The following is a 15,702-nucleotide window of genomic DNA, read 5'->3' on the forward strand; positions in this document are numbered from 1 at the left end:
TGACTGTATTTTGGCTGTACTATGCTCTGTAATGTAGTACATGTCCAACTTATTCAGCGATATATATGCTGTTACCAGTATTTTTTCCTTTTTGTGTTTCTTCTTCCCAACCTCTGTTGTCCCATTGTTGCCAGCAGGCCGTGATGGAAAACGACTTAAAAAGATAAAAATCCTAATAAGATGTAAAGGACCTAAATGGCACTGCAAATATCTACTCAGACACCCTAGGAATCCGCCATGTATACATATTTTGACAATTCATAATATTTCCTTGGGTACAGGGAAGAATCTTTTACAATATGCGCTTACTTATAAACATAATAATATATACTTTATTTTTTGTGCAAGAAAATATTTTTTCTACAAACAAAATGTAATACAAAAATAATTAAAAGGCATTTCCCTTAGATAACAGGACCGCCAATTAGAACTCAGTTATGAAATCTGCATGTCAATTTCAAAAGGAAATTTTGAAATAGTTGACATTATCTTCATAATCTAGTAAAGTTGAACGCAGTATGCTGTGTTCCGACGTCTGTGCTTATTCTTTATCATTAACACATGATTACAGGCAACAGGTGTTTCCCAGGAACAAACACTTCCTAAGGGATGTACAGTAACAAAACATAGAGCAAAAGTAAAAGATAGCAATGCCATCATATTAGTCTTAATAAGGCAATGACATAGGCTGACATATTTCAGAAATAACAAATTACAATTATGCAAATAGCACTAGTATACGTTTTCTAGATTCATTTGTATAGAAGGGCAGGTGTATACAAACATTATACCCTCATTATTAATACAAAAAAACTCCTATTTACGAATAGAAAAAATGTGTATCTAGACAGATAGAACAGTGTAGTACATAATTTTTTAAGGCTTGTATAGTTTCACTTTCTTACTCCTAAAATTCCACGTTTGTATGGGCTGTGAGACTCTAGTCCTTTACTCTTAGGTTTAACTCCTTTAGTTTCATACTTAAGCTTGCAGTCACCAACTTTTGCTTCTCAGTTGTAGGTAAAAGATTGCTTTCCGCAAATATGAAATCTGTGCGTTATGCAATGCCCATATTTCCTTGTGCTTCTGAATAGGAGTCATTCTCAAACGCTTCTCATACAGTTACATGTTTGGAAAGCAGTAAGTATCACACTTGATAACCTGAGGTTGGTGGACACATCTTCAAAGTGTTAGCATTCTTAATGTACTGCCGATGGATTCCCAAACCTGGGTACCACACCATACACACAATAATTCCAAAGTCAATCAGGTTTGCTTGAAATTATACAAATGTGGTCTTTTCTTCAGTTAATTCCATTTCTGTAATTGACTAGTTTTCTAGTTGCTTGTTTGCATCCTCAAATTCTTGGAGGAGCCCAACTCACGTAAGCCTTTTAGGATGACCTCTATAAAGTGGGACTAGATCCTGTTCAAGTTTTCACAATGTTCTGCTACCGGAATCTTACTGTTCCCAATCCCTTGATGATGAAAACAAATTTTAAAGTACTCAAAGGAGGAAAAATTTATGGAGGATTCTCAACATCTTAATTTGCTATTAACCAGACTGGTGTCCGTGCCAGTAAAGATGAATTTTAACCTGAAGATACATCAGATTGTTGCATGTCATTTGAGCCCCTCTAATACAGTGTTAGATGTCTAAGATAATTTATTGTTCTGAGTACATTGAAAAAGCAAACAATGGGTCTAATTGTGGATATCTCCCTTGGATCACCCTATGAATTATTTAATATACCTACCTCTGATTATAATTGGAAGACCCATTAAATTGCTCAAATTTTGATCTCCTACATGATTTACTTTAAAGTTGCGTAATCTGTTACCATTATGAAATTTACAGGGGTCTTGTGCTTGGTTTGTGGCGCTTCAGATTCAGCAAAAAGATTTGTCTTCGTTACCCTTTTTCATGAAATGGAAACTTATGGTTTATAACGTGGCTCAAGGACATTGAAAGAGCCTCCTTGGGAGACATCTGCTGCTAAGATATTTGCTGTTAAATAAGAAAGAACGTCTTGTAATCTTTCAGCCCAGCCCACAGAAGCCAATATATCCAAATGCAGAGGGAAAAATCTGTCACTGCACTCAGACTCTGATGCTCTTGGCAATAGATTGAAAGCATTTAAAGAGTACCAAATGATAGGTTAACACTACATCTGCTTATGAAAAAAAGCAGAGAAATCTTAGTTTGTTCTGGACAGTTTGGGATCAATCAGTGTGTACGCACTATTTGTAGAGCACAGACCTACATAAAGGGCAGTGGAGCCCTGTGCAGGGTAAAAGACAAGCATACAGTCAAGTGATGGGAGAGGTAGCTTGGTACTGAGCAGAAGAGTGCTGTTACTGCGGTGTGACATAGTGTTCTTTAAATAGCTGCCTCTTTAACTCTTTCCTAAATTGAAACAGTGTTTGGGCAGCCCTCATGAACATGAGGATGTTCCAAATACTGGGTGAATACATTGAAAGTGCCTGCTGCCTTGTTTTATTCTTGTTTGCACTTAGTCTCCATTCTGATGGTGGGCCTAGCAGCAGGGGTGCCATGAGCCACTGAGAAAAATTGAGTTGAGATTCACACCATGCTGTTTTCCAATGGAGCATCCTGGTGCTAGGAAATAGCAGCAGAAGGGAGACAAATGCTGTTGCAAAAATAGCTCGTAGTTAGAATAACAGGATTTCAGTTTTAGATGGAGATATGATTTGTAGCAAAGGAATTTCAGTTGTGAACGAAACTCAATGGCTCCATTTCTATTTGAAGTTAAAATATATTTAAGTAAAAAAATCTAAAAATAAGCACTCTAATCCTTAGCTTTTTCAGCTTAGTATTCTGATCCCTTCCACAATTAATCATTTATGCATTTTCATCCCATAAGCAGCAATGTAAAAGATACATGTGCTAAAAATTGAAACTTGACTGTGGAAGTTTCAGCAGGTTCAAGGCTTTCTCGTTAGAACGATCTAAGGCAATGCTTTGACTTGTGCTGACCCCACTTAATCATTACTGGAATTTGGGGACCCACACTTAATCATTATTTGAATCCGGGGACCCCGGCCTAAGCAGTTTCAATAAAGTGAACTTCAAAATGATATGGAAATGAGTATTCATCAAACAAATACATGAATTATTAAATATTTTATTTAATTCACAAACAAAAATTTTTTAAGAAAATTTTTGTAATGAGAATATCTGAGACTTCTAGTTGCAGATTCCTTACCTTTAGAATTTCCCCCAGGCGTCAGACTGGATCCGGAGATTTTTCTTCGAGCAATACCCTTGCAAATCGGTAGGTGGTGTTGGTCGACTCCGTGGGTGTAGTTGGTGTAGTCGCTGTGATGACGTTGGGAGTAGTACATAGCCGCCGCCTTCGCGCTGTGACGTCAGCTCTTTTCTTTTTGTGCCATGCGCTGATCCGGAGAGAGCTACCCTGGTCTCTTTTTGACCGTTTTTTTCGAGTGAGATATTTGGTGCACTGAGGATGTCCCCGAAGACCGGTTTCAAGCCGTGCGAGGAGTGTCACTGCATGAGGTCGGTGACGGATCCACATCGGGGACCTGGAGGTCAAAGGTCATTGGTCTCCAGTGGAACAGATGTTTCACATCTGTCTGTTAGAATTGTGGGCGATACGTCTGGCTCTCAAGGCCTTCCTTCCATCCCTTCACGGTCAGTCAGTTCTGGTCTTGACGGTCAGTACTACCTCGATTTGGTGTATCAGGAAGCAGGGAGGAGTAGGGTCGTAACTTCTCTGCAGAGAGGCTCTACGGCTCTGGTCCTGGGCTCAAGACCATCGGATTTGCATAGTAGCAAACCATGTGGCTGGGGTTATCAATGTACGTGCAGACAGTCTCAGTCGGCATTTCTCGGCCGATCACAAGTGCCGTCCCCATCCAGACCTGGTTCTTCACATCTTCCGGATGTGGGGTTTTCCACAGGTAGACCTGTTTGCCACTTAGGAGAATGTGCACTGCCCATCGTTCTGCATCCTCCAGTATCAGGTGCAAGGAGCACTGGGGGACGTGCTTCAGATGTCTTGGTGCGGCCAGTTACTTTACGCGTTTCCCCCCCATTCCCTTGATTCCTCAGGTTCTGAGGAAGATTCGCCAAGACCGGGCCCAAGCCATTTTAATAGCTCCGGATTGGCCAAGAAGGGTGTGGTACCCAGACCTTCTCCAACTCTCATTGTGTCCTCCGCTCCGTCCCCCTCACTGGTCAGACCTCCTTTTCGCAGTCTCAGGGGCAGGTTCTACACCCCCACCTCCAGGGCCTGCACCTACATGCCTGGGGATTGAACAAGGCAATCTGAGTTATTTCTCTCCCTCCTGAAGTGGTGGATATTATTTTATTGGCCAGGCGACACTCCACCAAAACTGTCTATGCCAACAGATGGTCAAAATTTGTTAATGTGTGTGGAAAGAGGCAAATTGATCCCTTAAAGGCCCATTTATCTGATGTTTTGCTTTTTGGCCCTTTCTTTAGCACAGAAGGGTTTTGCAGTTGCGACTGTGAAGGGTTACTTATCGGCGCTGTCGGCCTTTCTGTGCCTTCCTGATCAACCTTCCTTGTTTATCTCTCCTATAGTTGTCAGGTTCTTGAGAGGGCTGACTAACAAGTTTCCTCCCACTCTGTTTCTCATGCCTCAGTGGGATTTGAATTTGGTTCTTACTTTTTTTAATGGGTTGAGACTATGCACTCTTGTTCATTGAGGCTGGTAGTCTTGAAAACAGTCTTCCTCATAGCTATAATATCTGCTAGGTGTGTGAGTGAGCTCCAGGCTGTTAATGTCAAACCTCCCTTTACATCCTTTTATGCTGACAAGGTGGTGTTGAGAACCAGGGCGGCTTTCCTTCCTAAGGTTGCCCCTCCATTCCATATGGGGCAGTCTATTACTCTTTCATCCTTCTACCCTCCTCCCCACCCTTCAAAGGAGGAAGAAAGTTTTTATATTGAAAGGACAAAAGACTTTCGTGTGGTTGACCAACTCTTTGTTGGATATGTGGGCAAGATGAAGGGCAAAGCTGTCCACAAGAGAACCATATCCAGGTGGGTCATTCTTTGCATAAAGATCTGTTATTCACTGGCAAAGAAGGTTCCTCCTGCCTGAGGGTATTAGAGCCCATTCCACCAGGGCTAAGTCTGCCACTTCGGACTTGGCTAGAGGCGAACTAGTGGTGGATATTTGTAAAGCATCAACTTGGGCTTCCCTCCACACTTTCGCGAAGCATTATTGCTTGGATTCGGAAGTTAGGAGGGAGGGCCATTTTGCATGTTCTGTGTTGGAGGACTTCTTGGAGTGACCGGTCAGGCACCCACCTCCGAGTGCGGTACTGCTTTGGGACTCTATTCACAAGGTGAGGAATCCACAGGTAGTTGTATCCATCAGAAGAACAAGTTACTTACCTTCAGTAACGCTTTTTCTGATGGATACAACTACCTGTGGATTCCTCTCCTTATGAATTCTCCCATGCGCCAGCATCCAACGGAAAATCTTCTTCCCAGCTCTCCACGTCGACGAGGACGTCACAATTGCACTGCTCCACAGGACTCCGTCTGACGTCACCATGCCAATAAGAGGTCCTCGCCGGCGTGCTGATGTCAGTTCCCTTTTTTTCTGTGCCTTCGATGCTAACGGTTTTCTCCTAGCTCTCGCTACTGTTGAACGTGTTCCATCTTGTTACTAGTTACAATCCGGTTTCTAGTTACAATGTCTCCTCCTAGGAAGTCGGGATTTAAGCCATGTTGAGAGTGCGGGTGTCGCATGTCGGTTACTGACCCTCAGGATGATTGCCTTTGGTGTCTGAGCTCCGAGCGTGATGTCGGAGTGTGTATCCTGCCAGAGCATGAATCCCAAGGCTCTGAAAGAGAAGGAGGCCAAACTCTTTTTGGCCAAGGTGAAGAAGGGGCATAAGAGTCATCACAGGTTCTCTTCCCATACTTTGTCGAAGAGACGTCGTCATGACTCAGCGTCGTTCGGCTCGGAGCCGTTCAAGATCAAGGTCTCCATGTCGGCGGCACCGTACAACGTGGGAGGTTAGTCCGACTGTGACTCCACAACCTCAGAGCCCTCAGGCTTCTCTGGCGCTGTCGGTCTTTGAGGTAGTTGTGCCTCCGGAGAGTCCTCGATTTTCACCTGCAGCATATGATTCGGATGTTCAGCAAGCACAGGTGCAATATGGAGAACAGCGGTATCCTGCCTTCCTGGCTCCTGGAGCGGATCCGGCGGCATTTTTAAATGCAATGTTTTCGATGTTTCATGCTATGGCCCCTGCTGGGGCAACGGCTGGTCCCACGGGTCCGTTAGCATTTTCATTGGGCTCCCCGGCTCCTTACAACGCGGCACCGTTTATGCCCTTCTGTCCGGCTGAGGGTGTCAGTTTGGCGCCGATGACGTCGCCTTGAGGTCCTGCGGTTCCGATGACATCACCTTCCAGACCTATGGCGCCGATCTCATTGCCCTGTCAGTCGACGCCAATGATGGAGCCTCAAGTTTCCACGGCGCCGTTGGAATCCGCTCCGGCGCCGGATCTGGAAATTGGATTAGACCGAAGCCAACCTTCCTCTCCTGTTCTGCGCCTTGCAGTTTTGAAGCCAGTGGCATCGACGTCTGCCAATTCTATGTTGACGCCGAGGTTCGAGGCCAACCTGAGGTCGCGTAGAAAGGCCTTGAGACTTTTGGAAGAGGATTAGTACCAGCGGCAGTTGTTGGATGAAGGGGAGATTGTGGATCCCTTGGGAGAATATCAGGGGCTGGATTCAGCCAGTGGGCTTAACACTTTCCCGGAATGGGACCTTTCTTTGCCAGGGGAGTTCATGGAGGAGGCAGCTTCCTTCCATACTGTGATTAGGAAGGCGCTGAATTTTTTTGATCTTCCGTTGCCTGCTGCAGAGATCAAAACAATCATTCTGAGGGAGGTCTTACACCCTTCTTCAACTTCGGCAAATCCATTGCTTCCGTTTAATGATGCTCTTGTGGAGCCCATCTTATAGCTCTGGAGGAAGCCTCTGCCGTTGCCTGCTGTCAATAGGTCTGTGGCAAGGAGGTTACAGGGTGGTGCCTTGAGATCTGGGGTTCTTATCAAAACATCCTACCCTGGAGAGTCTGGTTGTTCAGGCCTCTTGTTCCACACAGTCTGCAGCAGGCTCCTTCCCTGTGATTCAGTCGGACAGGGAATCCAAAAGGATGGAGCAGTCGGCAAAGAAAACGTTCTCTTCTTGCAGTATGGCTCTCAAGGCGGCAAATGCTACCTGTCTTCTTGGTAGATACGTCCACGCCCTGATGAATTTTGCCAAAGCTATGGTTCCTTACCTGGCGCAGGAGGTGCAGGGACAATTTGGTGAACTCCTATCAGATGCTCAGGCTGCAGCAAAACAGATAATCCTGTCTGGCCTGGATTCCACAGACTTGGTGGCCAGGGCAATGGTTACATCTATTGCTACCAAGAGGCGTTTGGTTGAGGTCCTCTGGTTTTTCCTCTGATGTGCAGACTGCTCTATTGGTCTTACCCTTTGATGGGGAAAACCTTTTTGGTGATAAAGCTGACTCTGCCCTAGAGCACTTTAAAGACAGTTGGGCCACGGCGAAGTCTTTGGGTCTGCAAGCCTCCTCTGCTACCCCTTTCAGATCCTTTCGGAGGTTCAGGGGGTTTGGTCGTGGAGCTGTTTACTGTGGGAGACCCCCGGTCCAACAGCCTGCCATCCTCCCATATTGATCCTTTAGAGGTCGGGGAGGGGTCGGACAAGAGGGGCCACCCAGCAGCACCCTGCATCATCCTCTTCCTCTGGAGGGCAACAACAAGGGAAGCAGCCCTAGTTTTCTCCCTATTTTCGTTTACGCGTCTCCTGTAGGGGGAAGATTATGGCCCTCATTACAACCCTGGCGGTCGGTGTTAAAGCGGCGGTAATACTGCAAACAGGCCGCGGAAAAAAAATGGAATCATGACCATGGTGGAAACCGCCAACGTAGACAGCCACTTTAACTCTCCGACCGCCACAGCGGTAGAAACAAACACCGCAGCGGGAACCATCAACAGACAGGCGGAAAACAATGTACCGCCCACCCTATCACAAGATGCCTATCCGCCACCTTTTCCTGCGCGGAACCAACGCGAACAAAAACACGGCAGAAACAGTACACAGAAGGGAAAACACTCACCTCTCCACACCCCACGAGGAACCAGGACGCCATGGAGCCCGAATTGCAGATACTGCCGATGCTGGTCTTCCTTCTCTTCTATCAGGAGCACCAAAGATGGCGGCGACGACCACGGTGAGTACTGCACCTACAACACAGGGGAGAGGGGAGGGAAAAGAGTGACACACACATGCAACACCCCCACCCACAACACCATACACACAAATACATGCAGCAACAGTACACATACACCCCCCTCACCCCTTGGAAGAATGCAAGGACAAAAGGAAATGATTTGAACAAATGTAATTATGTGAAATCTCATTATCAAAGTTCAAAATCCAGTAAATACAATTATGTACACCAACTACACTAGTCCGGATAGTGCACCAATCATTGTCTGTGGACCACTGGTCCCAAAATGCATGGGCGAAGCCCACACTAGATACCTGACTGGAATCAGAGAGAACACTGGAGGGGCATCAGATCGAAATGAAACAGGCACCTCAGGGGTAGGGGGAGGGGGGCACCTCAGCCAGATGAACGCACAACGCCACTGCTGCACGAGGGGGCTCCATGCCCACTGCTTTATCCTGGGGGAGTGCAAAGCCACAGTCTCAAGTCTCTCCAGTGGGTGGTTTGCCCACTGCTTGATCCTGGGGCGTGAAAAGCCACAGTCTCTCAAGTCTCTCCAGTGGGTGGTTTGCCCACTGCTTTATCCTGGGGAGTGCAAAGCCACAGTTTCTCAAGTGGATGTGATTCTCCACTGGTTCTGGAGGGGGCCTGGTGCCCAGAGTGCTTCATCCTGCCAAGGACTGAGGTAGTGGATGTGATTCTCCACTGGTTCTGGAGGGGGCCTGGTGCCCAGAGTGCTCCACGTGCAGTGTGGCCGGTACAATAAACTCACCTGGGTGTGCGTGGCACAACATTGGCGAGGTACAGGTAGCATGATACGCCATGGAGGCAGCGACGTACCCCACACTGCTGCGGCTTCGCATTCCACCTGCAGGTGCCAACAGTGATGACAGTAATGCTTCATGGAAGCTGCCCAGGATTCTTGAACTCACCACCAGCCTCGGACGACTGACCACTGGGGATGGTAGGCATGTCAGCGGTGGTGCCACTGTCCGAGAATGTTGCGGGGCTGCTGGCGGTGGTGTCTGTGGTGGCGGTGCAGGCGGCAGGGTCTGTGGTGGCGGTGCTGGCGGCGGGGTCTGTGGTGGCAGGACATGTGTCAGCACCTGCTGAGGGAGAAAGCAGGATGTCTCCTGCAGCCTCGGACGGCTGCCCACCGGGTAAGAAGCTGGGGACTGTCGCAGTGGCTGTAGACGTGCCGTGGCGGTGTTCGCTGCCATACTGGTTGGCGTGGACGTGGACAGAAGGTGGGACACTGGTCCCTCAGTCTGTGCCACCGTGCCCTCTCCTGACCTGCCCTTCTGTTTTTGGCCCTTCCCCACCTTTGATGGTGGCGCAGTTGTCTTGCCACTATCCCCTTTTGTTTTCAGTGACCCCTTGGTGACTGGCGGTTTTGGCTTCTTCCTCCGGGATGTGGGCACCTTTTTCACCTTGGCCGGTGGCGGAATGTCCTTGTCCTCGCTAAGTGGCACACTGGCAGCCCTGATGGTTGGCGCACTCCATGACCGCGCAGTTGCTGGCACCAATGTGCCTGGGGATGTGGTGGGTGAGGTGCTGGGCTGGGACATGGAAAGCCTGGCCCTAGGGGAAGGACGGTGGGAGGTGTAGGGAAGAGGTCAATGTTAGGCAGGAAATCTTTTTAGACACACTGGGATGGGTAGATGGAGGGGGTTTGGGAGTGGAGGAAGAGGTAGTGGTTGTAGGAGGTGTACATCTGCTGAATTTGCGTAGAGGTGCGTGGGCTGGAGGCTGTTGTGAGGTGGATGGCTGTTGGGTGGGTGTGTGCCTGCGTTTGTGTACTTTGGGAGGAGGGCTCACAGACACACTGGGAGAGGACACTGGGGATGTGTGAATGGTGGTGGGGGTGGTGATTGCACGTGAGCGGTGTGTGGTGATTGGCATGCTGGTGATCAAGGTAGTGGCCGAGGATGTAGTGCATGCAGGTGTGAGTGGAGACGAGACTGGGAGGGAGAAGAGGAGGGGGACACAGCGGCAGAAGTGGATGTTGGTATATGTGCATGGGTATGTTGCTTGTGTGAGTGCCTGTGGGATGTGTGGTGCTTATGTTTGCCTGAGCAACTCTTGTGTGTTGATGTGTGTGCATGCTGGTCTGATGGTGTGCTTGGGATAGGCTGAGGTACAGAGGATTGGGTCTGGGTGGAGGAGGTTGGAGGGGTGAGGCTGGACACCGGGACAATGGCTGCCATCAGTGCTGAGGCTAGAGCCTGAAATGCTCTCTGTTGGGCTGCCAGGCCAGAATGAATGCCCTCCAGGTATGCATTTGTTTGTTGCAAATACCTCCCAATCCCTGGATGGCATTCAGAATAGTAGACTGCCCAACAGTGAGGGATCTCAGGAGGTCAATCGCCTCCTCACTGAGGGCAGCAGGGCTGACTGGGGCAGGGCCTGGGGTGCCTGGGGCGAAGGAGATGCCCACCCTTCTGGGTGAGCGGGCACAGGACAGACGCTGAGGGGCTGCTGGGTTGGCGGTGCTAGTAAGGGGGGTGGCGGCTGTACCTGTTGATGGGGTGGGCACAGAGGGGCCCGCCACCGCAAGGGAGCTCCCATCAGAGGAGTCGCCACTGTCGCTGGTCTCTGCTCCTGCCTTGGAGCTCCCCTCTCCCTCCGTCCCACTGGTGGCTTCAGACTCCATAGCTTCACCCTCCAGGGCCAAGTGGGATGCAGCTCCCTCCTGCTCCGGTGCCAATGCTCCTCCGCCTGATGATGCTATTGCACACGGGAACAGGGAGACCACAAAAAGGGGGGGGGGGGGGGGTGAGACAGAAGAAAGACATGTTCAGTGCTTGCAACACCACTACCGTTGGCGGACACAACACACATGGAGCAGCCCTCTGCACTACGCCATGCACGTAGAGTTCCCAGATTTTTCACAAGGCCATGGGGTACGAGGCCTAAGCCCAATTGCTGCACACCTGGAAGTCACAGGAGCCTGACTAGGTGTAGGTGGCTCTTATCACTAATGAGGTTGGGGTGCCACATAGCCTGCCTCACAAAGGACCTTGCTTACCAAGATCGCCCTGGCTTAGGGGAACCCACTTCCCACCTCCCCCACCCAGACACCTCGTAATGCGCGCAGAGTCAGCTGAATGAGTGTACTCACCCCCTTGTGGCTGCTGTGATGCCCTCAAGCGCCCATCCAACTCCGGATAGGCCACCACCAGGATCCGTAACATCAGGGGGGTCATGGTGCGACGAGCACCCTTCCCATATTGGGAGGCTCTCCCCAGCTGGGCCTCCGCGTCTTCTTGCTCCAGCGGCACAGGTCCTCCCATCTTTTACGGCAGTGGGTGCTCCGTCTGTGGTAGACCCCCAGGGTCCGGACATCCTTGGCGATGGCACGCCAAATAGCCTTCTTCTGGTGGGTGCTGACCTAGAGGAATGGTACAGGGGGAAAGGACATTACTCACCCTTCCGGACCGTCATACTCATTTGCCCACCAGTTCCCACCCAATGCCATGACGCACATACACTCACCATCCGCACATGTAGGCCTCAGCCCCCCACCCATGTATCTTCCAGCCACACCTCTCAAAGCAGGCATTGCCCATTCAGCATGCTTACAGTGTACTCACCTGTTTGTCTGAAGGACCGTACAGTTGTGTGTACTGGGGGAGGACCCCATCCACTTGTTTCTCTAACTCCTCCGAAGTGAAGGGAGGGGCCCTCTCCCCAGACACATGAGCCATCGTCGCTTCCGGACACAGGTCACAGCAGCACTTGCAGTGTAGGTCCTCTCCTGTTGAAGGTCAGGTATCAAGTGAGTGAACAGACAGAAAATCGCGGTCACGTCCGCGGCGGTGCGTACTGTCACCGCCGGCGTACGTCGTCATTGGCTCCTCAGACCCAGAGGGTCCAATGTTAACCAATGCTGAATTGCGCCACGGTCTTCGACTGCCCACCGCGACAGTGTAGAACGCCAGCGCAGTTACCTCATATCCCCCTGTCCCACCTTACAGGTCTGGCATCCGCCATTTTAGGGGGCCAAATTGCATTAATAATAACTGCGTCACACCTATCTAGGCTGGAATACACACAGTTACAGGCACATTGCGGATTAATACATTTGTGCATATGACATTTTGTGATACCTCAGTGTTGGCTGACTCTCTGCTTGCTGTTCTCCTCCGTAGGCCACGTCTGCTGGGGCAGGTGATGAGATGGTGGCATCCTCCGGTGTACAGACCCCTGGTCGACCTGTTGACAATGGAAGAGAGACACATCATAGTCATATACAGACTTGATCATGCAACAATCCAGGAACTGTGGGCCCAGTTGGAGCCAGACCTGATGTCAGCTATCCGCCATCCCACAGGGATAACCCCTCTAGTGCAGGTCCTGTCAGTACTCCATTTCCTGGCAAGTGGTTCCTTTCAAACAACAGTGGCCATTGCATCTGGGATGTCACAGCAAATGTTCTCTAACCTGTTGTCCAGAGTGTTGTCTGCCCTGCTGAAACACATGCGCAGCTATATCGTGTTCCCTCAGGTGGTGGATTTGCCCACAGTGAAAGATGACTTCTATGCCCTGGGACATATCCCCAACATCATTGGTGCCATTGATGGGACACATGTGGCATTAGTACCCCCACGCAGGAGTTAACAGGTGTATAGAAACCGGAAGAGCTATCATTCGATGAATGTGCAGATGGTGTGTTTGGCAGACCAGTACATCTCCCATGTGAATGCCAAGTTTCCTGGCTCAGTGCATGATGCTTACATTTTGAGGAATAGCAGCATCCCTTATGTGATGGGGCAACTCCTGAGGCACTGTGTGTGGCTAATAGGTGAGGCCAAGGATCCAATACAGTGTGATTAGGTGTTTGGGTATGGGGTTGTCCCAAAGGGTTAATGTGTGTCTAACAGTTGTCCCTCGATATTTGCAGGTGACTATGGTTACCCCAACCTATCATGGCTACTGACCCCAGTGAGGAATCACAGGACAAGGGCATAGGAACGCTACAATGAGGTACATGGGCGAACTAGGAGGGTGATCAAACGCTCCTTCGGCCTCCTGAAGGCCACATTACGGTGCCTCCATATGACAGGTGGTTCCCTCTACTACTCACCAAAGAAGGTGTGCCAGATCATCATGGCCTGCTGTATGCTGCACAACCTGGCTTTGCGACAGCAGGTGCCTTTTCTGCAGGAGGATGGTCCAGCTGGTGGTCTTGTGGCAGCCGTGGAGCCTGTGGACAGTGGAGAAGAGGAGGCAGAAGAAGAGGATATCGACAACCGAAACAACATAATCATGCAATACTTCCAGTGAGACACAGGTAAGAAGATGTCACAGCCTCCCACATCTCATACAATTGTTGGAGCTAGCATAAGTCTGTCATTTTCACTCAGTGTATGGACCCTGACTTGTAACTTTGCCTTTCCATTTCACAGATGTGGGTCCCACTTTGTGCCCTCTGCTATATATTCTCTTGGCTTACAGCTGTTACATCGGTATGTGCACAAGTAAATTGACATTGCTATATTCCATGGTTATTGCAATTACACATTTGTGAAAGCACAGACTGACTCCAGATTGTTTTGTGATTGAAGTGTTTTATTTCTGTGCTAATAAGTGGAGGAGGTTGTAAAATGGGCTTGGGGGTGGGGGGGTGGAGAGGGTGGAGAAATGTCCATGGCAGAGTCCAGTCTATTTGTTTCACAGGTGCATTGTCAAAAGGGGCAAAGGAAGTGGAGCAATGGCAGTTGAAGGATGGACAGGGTGACAAAGTGGGACAGAGGGGTGACATTCAGGGGGGTCTTGGCAATGTTCTCTGTCTTGTTCCTGGATCCCAGGGACCATTTGCGGGGTAGTTGTCCATCTGTAGAGGGTGGGGTGCTGGTGTTGTGTTCCTGTGGCAGTGCCTCCTGTCAACTAGCGCCGGCGGAGGTGGAGGGCTGTTCATCGTCCAGGCTAGCGTCAGGGGCCCCTTGTTGTGGCACTGTGTCCCTCCTGGTGTTGACAAGGTCTTGCAGCACCCCTGCAATGGCGACCAGCGTGTTGTTAATGGTCTTCAAGTCCTCCCTGATCCCAAGGTAGTGTTCCTCCTGCAGCCGCTGGGTCTCCTGAAACTTGGCCAGTACAGTTGCCATTGTCTCCTGGGAATGATGGTAAGCTCCAACGATGTTGGAGAGGGCCTTGTGGAGAGTGGGTTCCCTGGGCCTGTCCTCCCCCTGTCGCACAGCAGTCTTCCCAGCTTCCCTGTTGTCCTGTGCCTCTGTCCCCTGAACTGTGTGCCACTGCCCCAGGTCCCTGATCATCCTGTGTTAGTGGGGTTGCCTGGGTTCCCTCTAGTGGTGGACACACTGCTAATTGACGTGTCCTGGGGACAGAGGGATGGGCCCGCTGGGTGGGTGCTGTGCTGGTGTTTCCTGAGGGGGAGGCTCTGTGGTGGCCTGTGACTGTGTCAGGGGTCCCGAGGGGACGGGCTGGTCATCTTGATCCAGTTGTGCAGAGCTGCTGTCATCACTGTGGGTCTCTTCTGTGGGGGGACTGGATATGTCTGGCACCTCCTGTTCGGTGACATTGGATAGGGGTCCTGTAGGGGTGTAAAAGCATGATTATTGCATCTGTGTGTGCCATCATGTGCAATGGGTGAGTGACCCTCTACTCCAGTGCTTGCATTCTTGGCCTGGTCCTTGTGTGATAGTTTGTTTGGGGTCTGTGTGGGTATCTGTACTGGACATGCTTTGGTGATGGGTGTCTATGCATTGGTGTTACATGCAGGGCTTGTTTTTGGGATGTGTGGGTTGTGTTGGTGGGGTATCTGTGGGTTGTTGGGGTGATGGGTGTGAGGGTAAGGGTGGGGTATGTGATGGCATGCAGGTAGGGTGGGGGATAAAGTAGTAAAGATTTGCCTTACCAGAGTCCAGTCCTCCTGCTACTCCTGCGAGGCCCTCGCATGCAGTATTGCCAAGACTTGCTCCTCCCATGTTAGTTGTGGGGGAGGAGGTGGGGGTCCACCGCCAGTCCTATGTACTGCAATCTGGTGTCTGGAGACCACGTAACGCACCTTCCCCCATAGGTCGTTCCACCTCTTCATGATGTCATCCCTAGTTCTTGGATGCTGTCCCACTGCGTTGACCCTGTCGACAATTCTGCACCATAGCTCCATCTTCCTTGCAATGTATGTCTGCTGCACCTGTGATCCGAATAGCTGTGGCTCTACCCCGACGATTTCCTCCACCATGACCCTGAGCTCCTCCTCAGAGAACCTGGGATGTCGTTGTGGTGCCATGATGTGGTGTGGGTGATGTGTGAGATGGTGTGTGTAGTGATGTGTGAGGGGATGTGTTTGTGTGTGTTGTCTGAGGTGCGTGGATGTTGTGTAAGTGATGGTGTTGTGTGTCTGGGGATGCTGGTGTTGTGTAAGTTGTCTCTCTCTCTGGCCTGCTTTCAAATTTCTGGTAGTAAG

The 15,702-nt window shown here is 49.9% G+C and overlaps 1 protein-coding gene across 4 annotated transcripts in view; it reads left to right on the plus strand.

Moving 5' to 3' along the window:
* TBC1D24 (TBC1 domain family member 24) overlaps positions 1–15,702 on the plus strand; it is a 556,519-nt gene that overhangs the window by 304,104 nt on the left and 236,713 nt on the right. The window lies entirely within an intron of this gene.

Source organism: Pleurodeles waltl, chromosome 10 (genome assembly GCF_031143425.1).
Source record: "Pleurodeles waltl isolate 20211129_DDA chromosome 10, aPleWal1.hap1.20221129, whole genome shotgun sequence".
Taxonomy (NCBI): Eukaryota; Metazoa; Chordata; class Amphibia; order Caudata; family Salamandridae; genus Pleurodeles; species Pleurodeles waltl.